The sequence below is a fragment of the Dreissena polymorpha genome, chromosome 14 (assembly GCF_020536995.1).
Source record: "Dreissena polymorpha isolate Duluth1 chromosome 14, UMN_Dpol_1.0, whole genome shotgun sequence".
Lineage (NCBI taxonomy): Eukaryota > Metazoa > Mollusca > Bivalvia > Myida > Dreissenidae > Dreissena > Dreissena polymorpha.
In genome coordinates, this window is record NC_068368.1 from 65269158 (window position 1) to 65278436 (window position 9279).

Sequence of the window (9279 nt, forward strand, 5' to 3'; positions counted from 1 at the left end):
AGCGTTTCCGGCAATCGCAGGTCAATATTGCGTGTCTTGGCGTCTTTTGTAGTTTCCATAAGCCCTTTTCATAGCCGCAACAAAACGATATCATAAGCACGTTTAAAAAAATGTTTAAGTATTTCTGAAGAGTTCTGCCAAACAAACACAATTTAATCAAACAGTTTCATAAACATATTCGCACACGTACACATCCATACGAATCTTGTGTACTTTCAACCGACACATGCTCTTCAAATGTAGACGATATCTGTTTCGCCTAACAATTGTCTTACAATCCAGTTTTGTTTGTAGTGTGAAATAACCCCCGGAATGATGAGACCTTGCAAAATGGGGTCCCTTGGCATATGTCTTTTAGATTCGACAACAAATAATATATTATACGACTTAAGAAAATAAAAGTGTTATAGTATAAAGTTCTGACCTTAGTAGTTAAGTGAATCATGTTTTTCATAATGTTAAAACAAGTTAATTTGTGTCTGCATTTAATGGTGAACGATCAAGAGTTGCGAGATATTAACACTGTACATCTCAGAATTAGGTTTCACCTAAACCTACAAATGTAGACAGATTGTATGCAAGGTCTAATAAATGTATTTCCTCATCGCGTTAATAAGTTATTTTTATAAATTAGTGCCTAAATACAATAAGTTTGAGATACAGTTACCTTATGTATATACTTACATGCAATTGTATAAAAAGTTTTTTGTGCTTTCGTTACATATGCATAATTTCTGCAACATTCATACATTGTATAAAATAAAGGAACTTTGAACATGTTTTTTAAATTATTTAAATACGATTATATTATCTCTTACCCCCATTAGGTATACTTCTTACTTATATACTTTTTATTACAAGAGAATACTTATTAAAAGATTTTATATGTCAGAACAATATACATATACAAGTTTTCATTCTTTCAATCAATACTGTAATAATAGCATGTTAAGATTAACAAGAAATATCTTTAAAAAAGATATACGGCGTTGATTGTGGTTGCAGTTAATGAAAGGTAAAAACTTCAATGAATGAGATCAAAGATAGCAAATGTCTTTTTCTGTGCAGTTCTTAGCTGCAGCAAACACAGTACGGATGATACGCGGAGTTTTCGCGGCTTATTTTACATTATTACATATTGCTGGTCATAAACGTATACAAAACAGAAAACCAAAAGAAGAATGGAAGTGAAATTAAAACATATGAGTCAATCGGCCACACGCGAAGTATCCGTACATATTTTAAATATTTATACGCGCGTTCTTCGAACAAACCTGTTTTAGTGGTTTGTCTGGCGTTGCTATTTGATTCGATTATTAACAGTATCGAGAATCATTGCGCTCATGCTTAATTCATTAGTCAATATGATGGCATAATTCTTGTTAAATTAATTAAAAATAATATTTATCATGGTATTGTTGTAAAACACATAAAGAATCTATTATTGACATACCATATGATATCGCTGGATATCTTCATTTAACATCTGTCTGGTCTAAAGAAAATTCCAGTTCACCTAGTTCACGCTTTAGCGTCTTTTTTATGTAACGATTATTTTCCTGGCCGCGAACTCCGATCAGTACATAGGGTAGAGACGCAGCGATGACCTGTATGTAAACTCTGACATTCACACACAGTGGCCGCAAATTGACCCGATATACCTCGCGAGTTGAAATGCAATGCATTAAAGTGAGTCTTCGCTTCCACTGCTCTCTATACTTTAAACATGTTAACATGTTGACAGGAATATGGAAGTTAGTACTAAATATGAGGACATAGCCTTTAAGTGAAAAAGTTCTCGCGCTGAAAATCTTCTGAAAATAAAAGGTGGACGCACAAACTGTATTGATGTCGAGATTGAGTGTAAAACTGTTCTATCTATTAAGCCTTTCATTAGATATAAAATTGTTTCATGCTGAACACGCAGTAAAACAGTGTTACAAAGACGCGGACATGTTTCCAATGTTCTGGTCGTATTCTCAAATCAGCCAATGCAGTCAATGAAGTATATTCATCTGTACTTGGCCGCGGGAAGTTTTATTTGAATTCTATTGGACGCTAACAAAGGTCAGGCTAAGGTGAAAAGCTGGCGTATACAGCTAACGCCGAAAAAATATCAATGAAAGTCAACACAATGACAAGTTTGCTTCCTATGGTATCTTTTAGTAAACACATATATATATCTCAACCATAAGAATTTGATATTGACTTGTGTAGGCTAAATGTGTTTTGTCAGCTTTATTGCTGAAATAAATATTGGTTTTAGTGTTATTGTTGTTGTTGTTTTTAAATATTATGGGAGAAACACAAACATATTCAATAAAACACTACTTTACAACAATGCAAGCTTTCACTTGACATTTGGAATTATAACACATTGAAAATCATTATTTGAATGTGAAGAGATTTTACACGTAAAAAAATTGTATTTGAATATGCAATTGTTCATAAAAAAGTATATCAAAAAATTTGAAAATATTTTATATACATCTGTAGCAAGTTGTTTAAAGGTACCGTAATTAAAATAAAACCAATCACCATTTAGTGCATGCATATCAGCGATGTATTATGATAATAGCACAATTGCGGAAGACTGTAAATACGGTGCGCAGATACCGTCTTGTAAAAGTAAAAAGAAACAACTGTTTTGGTAATTCACATTATCAACATGTGTTGGTGCTCCATACCGACTTAAGGTCGGCTACAAAGTGCGTTCCTTCAGGGTTACGCTCCCGTTCATCTGTATTTAACACCTTGCGTGACACACTTTGATGTTGAATATTAGGTTGACACCAATGTGCTGTGTAATATTTCTGCTAGATTTAATTACTGCATCCGGCGACAGTCGTTGACTTGTACCCGATACAGTAATCGTGTTTCTATTAACTGCTCGTTATATTTTTGTATGACTTCTCTGTAACCTATCAGCCGTTAAATCAAGCTCTCAAGTTACACTTCAGTCTTCTAACTTCTTTACAAAAAATATCAGAAACGGACACACTGTAAATATATCTGTCTTCCGTTTTTTACCCGCTTCTTTGTGTAACAATATACCCGCGGGTTTACATACGGTCTTCGCAATCTTGTATCGGCGGCAGGTAAGAACAGATCCACAACATGGACTGCATGGAGTTATTGTGCATTATGTTCTGTACTTTTGGGACAATTCATGGTAAGATGTACACAATAATACTTAAGTTTGATTACATTTGGCTGTTCATTGAACACCGCTTACTTAGCCTAAACCTTCTATTAAATATTGGAGAACAATATATGTAATTGAAACAGTTTTGATATTCTCTGAACGATAGAATATAAAGCAATATTTATGCAATACATTATTGAACCTTATGCAATGTATACATTGACATATTAAAAAATCAGACAGATATAAAAACAGAATATATATGAAATTATAATTATGATGCTGAAAATTGATTGCAAATTTTAGTCATTTCATAATGAAACCATACATGAATCTTTAGTAAAACGGTCATATTGTTTACTCTGCACAATGCGCTTAATACAAATATTTTGTATCCGTCCTCAAACAACATTAGAGGACGAAGCATTTAAAAATACAAATACGTCATATGTTATTATTCTCCAGATACTTCATGTGAAAAAAAAATGTATTGTGAATCCGGACTAAGATATCAATATATCAAACAAGTAAACAAACGTCGCATGGGTTTATTCCAAGGCCAGTTTATTCCACTACGAAAGTCATGTTTGAACTGAAAGCAACGGTCAGTCGTTTTTAAGTCGTGAAAAGAAAAACCATAGCACATCATTTGTTCGTCTATTTTGCGGGTTAAAGCATCTGAAAGCGGTAATTGCCTTTGATAAAAGCGGCCCGCTACCGAGTAAGCAAATTATAAGGTTTGTTTTCCGGGGGATAATTATGGGGGTATCTTCGAAATAAAATATGTCAAAGTTTGTCTCACCATTATTATTGAATTTGCATTTTGATTGCATATTTCCAATCCACTAATATTATGTAACAATGTTCATTTGCCTTACCCTCAAACAAACCCCTTTTTTCTCTTTCTGATTAGTGTCAGATACAAATGCAACTAATAAAAGACACTAGCATGCATGCTCGACCGGCCCATATAGTATACGAGTATTTTAACGGTATTTCTATTATCTGCCTGTTATGCTTAGTTAATATGTAATTACCTTCTCAACCTGCCGTAAATTGCTTTGTACTGTCAACACGGGCCGACCTCGTGACTTCTTGCAGGGACCTATACAAAACTGTTTGTATAGATCCCTGCTTCGTGTGTACTGGCGCACCCATGCGTTAACGATGCTCGTGAAATGATTTCGGCCCGGGGGGGGGGGGGGGGTAACTTTCCCAATTTTAGGTTAGGGGTGTCCCGCCGAGACTCCGAAATGTGACCCATTTTTATACCGGAACTCTGATAAAAGCCGACCCATTTTGATACAAGATTTTTGAAAAAGCAGACTCATTTGTATAAGCTACCATTGAGAAAGTGGGACCCATTTCAATAAAGAATTTTGTATATAATGATTTCGTCCCTTAATATCGACGTATGTTAATATATGACGTCACAGTATCATCTTGGTCGATCAGCAACAGATGAAAACAGTCAAGTTACTGCCCGGAGTTACTGCATCTTTCTCGCTACTGAATTTACTTTTTTGATACCCATTTATATACAAGAATGCCAATTATCATACCCATTTTGATACTGATACTTTCAAATCTATATGCATTTATATACAAGCAAATTTCTGATTTCAATACCCTTATCGATACTTAGTTGCTCAAAACCATACCCATATCGATAATTTTAGTCGAAAAAAACACACCCCATAAAATCGGCCACACCCCGTACACCTGTATACAGGAAGTTACCCCCCCCCCCGGGGGATTGCGGATTGAAACTTTCCAACATAGCCACATGTGGTGAAATCCGTTACGCTACCATCCTTCCTGTATGATTTTAAGTTCCTTGGTTAATAACTAGAATTGAAACTATCGATATTCTCAAACATTTAAAAAGACATATATCTATCTGGAAAATACGATGGCTAAACGCCGTGTGCAAAACTTAATGCTATACCGCACATCTCCGGCCAAAAACACTAATTATTAGATTTAATATTATTAAAGTTCGTAATATTTTTTACCCACATAAGTACCCCCCCCCCCCACACAACACACACAATTGTCCATAATCCATCAATCATGCTTGGCAAATCCTCTTGTGTTAATATTACCGGAAGTTTATCATATACTAAATATATTTTTGCTTTGTTTATATTGCCCTTATTGTATATTTTGTATATACTTTGGTGAAAAATAAACGTTTTGTTTTGTTCTGTTCTGATTGCATGAAAACAGGTGAAATTAACAATAACAATGTGTATTAGTAGCAATTATCGGCTGCAGGCATAACGCATGAGTGCGTGACAAAGTCAATTGATCTTAATCGCTAATAAAAGTGTTAAAAACAACATTAAGCCGGCGAGTGTTTTTATACGAAGGCGATACAAGGCTAAGTGATCGTCATAAAGGCAAAACATACACTGAATTGCAATATTTATAACAAACGTTAGGCATTTATGAAAGAGGATTTCTTTATGTTTGTATTTTTGTATGAGGTAGTTTGAATGAAAATGCTGTTTGCGTACGAATACATATTTACAACATTTGGCGTCTTTTTTGGATGAGAACGGTACAGTTACACCGTACTTTCGGTTCATGACAAAGAATCCGCTGATACTTGTTCGGACGTGACAAGCTTAAGTAATTGACTGAACGATATGCATGAGTAAACAATTATACTATCGTTGATAAAGTCATTGATTTGATTAACAATATGAAATTAAATCAATGTATATGATATTATTATGTATTATTCAATGTTATTAATTATGATATTATGCTGAGTTATCGGCAATTAGCCTTATTTACACTGTATGCAAACGACTGGATGGGGTTATGACGTAGCAATACTACATGTACTAAGGCAACTTGCCAACCATCTAAATATGTGATCCGAAAACAACGGTCACATGTGGACAACGGCCACTTAGGTCATTTTCCTTGACTGACCGTTGTTCTCAGTTTTGACTGTATATGTCCTTTGATTCCGTATTGAATCTTAAATAAAACTTAAGGTTGTTCTTAACCTCTAATCGTAAAAAGCTTGACGGGGTGGGTCCAGGATAGGCTTTTCTTATGTTTCTTTTATAATATAATTCAACTCTATTATTAAAATCTGTTAAAAGCATGCCTTATGCTTTTCTGCTGTTAATGTTTCTTTCCGTTACACTGTGCTGTTTCTATCACGCAAATTGTTTTTTATTTATTGATTTTATTGTTTCCGCATTTTATGCATACTCAGTATCAGATCCTGATTTAATTGCGTGTATGTATTTACAATTAAGATTTTTTGCTTAAGCAAGTATTTCAAATAATGCCAATTAACCAAACGCAGCGTTTTAAAATAATAACTGACCTTATAATTTTAACTTACGAGTGCGCACATATTGTCAAATAACTCTTCAACTGAATTTTATTTCAAAATAATGTTCACGCTCAAGCTGATTGTATTTCTTGTCAACTTTTTATGTATAAATTTAACACTAAGTCAGAACATACTTTTCAAAGATAATATTAAATAATTTTAAAAGAGATATGTTAAACAAACATTTTAAAAAGTGTTTTGTTTCATGATTTTTATAAGATTTTCAGAATGAATATTGTATAATTCTTAACCTATAACGTAATGCATGCGGAATAAACTTCCCGTGTAAAATGGGAATATGACTTCCCAAGCTGCTAATTGACATAAAAAATAAATAACATAATTTAAATTAAATATAAGAATTCTAATATAAATATATATTCAATGAAATTAAGTCAAATTATTGCAAGTATATCATTTCGCATTCATCTTTCACAGTGAAGACTCCAGTCTTTCAGATCGAATAAACATATCTCATTAAAAAGTTTGCCATAAAACATTTAATTAAAATTGTGTAAATTGAAGTGTTATTGTTTTTCTAGTGTTTTCCATCCGCGTGAATGTTATCAAACCACTGTTGATTTTGTGTTTTATACAACAAAATCATGACATTCTGTTAACTTGATGATCTTTGTATCTCTATTGAAGAGCATGACTCGGTTAATAGTTCTAAAGAGTCATTTTAAGTTTGCGAAACTGTTTATTTAACGTTTGCAAAGATATTGTGTTTGTAAGACAGATTTCTTCTGAAAACCTTCCGGAATTTTTTATGAAGCGTTTAAATTGCATCGTTGTATTGCAGCTTTGAATCAGGCCGTATGGCTTGAGGATATCACCCAGAACGCCAAGACGCGCAATCTGGACCTGGGGTTGCCTGAAACTCTTCAGTTCAAGCTGAGGCGCACCGGGCAACAGGATTTGATCTTGAAACTGTGGGAAAACAAGCGACTGACCAGAACGCTCCGGTTTACGAGGTCCACACAGAGAATGGTCAAAATAAACTGGTCAAAAAAGAAACAGCGCCCATAACTGTAAGTTTGATAACATAGGCTAATACATTTCTATTGTTGGCTTGTCCATTTGATATAGAGAAAAACTTTCGAAATAATTTACGATATTCGCATTCCAGCAACCCGAACGTTAAATTTGACAGAAACTGTGTTCCACGGGGTATGGTAAGTAGAACGATACGGAAACAGCAACTATACGCCATGAAGGCTGTTTAAATAAGGTTTGTATACATTTTCGACAGAAAACGATAGGCATTCAAAGTTTGTTCCTCACCATGTAGGTGTTATATATTTTATTCGAAGGCCCACGTTTTATCTTATTTGTGTGCCATCTTGGTTTTAGGATGTGAAGTTCTACCACGACAAGGAAAATGGTGGTTCGTTCATGGTTGAATGCGCCAAGAGATCAAAGGGCGCGTGCCGACGAACACTGGTAAGGAACTGTTAAGTGAATAAGGCTGGTTTTTACAAAGTCATTAGAGAAGTCTTAACTTAGGTTGTATTAACGTGTAGATGATAAATAAGCTGTTCTGTTTGTAAATCAATGTTAACAGCATAGCTTATATTTTTTCATGATTATAGCAATATTTACTTAATAAAAAAGCACTTAAATTAAAAAAAACCCACACCAAATAGACTTATTACACGGTAATTTTCTGATTGTATGGCGTTGTCTTAAATTTGCGCAAACGAACTTTCAGATTACGATTCCTGTTCAAATGAATGCCGCGACGAAAGCAATATACGTACATAAATCTACGCATATGCATTTAACTGTTACAATAAGGATTTATCACTTGTAATGAAATTCGATAATTTTTTAAGCATTAGTGTATTTGTAAATTATCGGATCGCCGGAGAATGATTCTGGATGCAGTTGACCGCTGATGCAAGGACATTGCCTTCGGCTATTTTTTAACAGCAAACCAAAAACTACATTATTATCAATTTTCACATGAATGAGGTGCATTTATTCGCACATGAATGGGGTGCAGACGCATACTTAGCAAAGATATGTTCCCATTCCTCTACGGCTAGCAACGCATATACATAAACATGACAAATGTATGTGCAATAAAGCTCTTAACACGTAAGAATGACATGGACTCAATGTGATTTCTGTTTTTAATTTCTAGACTGGTAGCTTGGAGATTGACAATTACGCCTTTGAAATCAACCCGACGCGGGAAATGTTTGTGTCAAGGTCACTGGCCGGCAACAAGCTTAATCCCATATGCTTTCCAGGGTGGTAAATCGCACAGGAAAGCGTATTATTAGCGATATTGCTAGACGGGATCACATTAGCGAAGGTAACCTGTAATACATTTGTACTGCCTAGTTAAACCATTCATGATATTTATATCATAAGATTCTCCTGTAACAATGAGGCAGCTTAAATAAATGAAACCATTACCTTTTTATGACGATTGTTCTATGAAGCATTTGCTGACTATGTAATTCGTCTCACAGAAAAAAACCTAATATCTTTGGCACAAAAGACCTTTGGCCACAACATAAATACCGTTTAGCTTTACTATAACTGATCACAGCCTAAATTAAAAATCACTTTTCATTACATATGCTTGAAGGGTTTAAATAATTAGGGATTTAACACTTTACCAAAATTAACCAGATAACCTATTATTGTTACCGGCTCAATGTGCAACTTAATGGTTAAGTATATATGTCATATGTTTCGCAGGTGTACCCTCTTAATATCAAAAATGTTGTTTCTGGCCTCTTATGTCGGTTACATCAGCATCAGT

General features: G+C 34.3%; 1 long non-coding RNA gene across 1 annotated transcript; it reads left to right on the top strand.

The window, feature by feature from the left end:
- Positions 1 to 7453: 7453 nt before the first annotated feature.
- Positions 7454 to 8765, top strand: LOC127857768 (uncharacterized). The gene is made up of 3 exons (XR_008038623.1): positions 7454 to 7534; positions 7857 to 7946; positions 8650 to 8765. It is a non-coding gene; the product is annotated as an uncharacterized LOC127857768 (long non-coding RNA).
- The last annotated feature ends 514 nt before the right edge of the window (positions 8766 to 9279 follow it).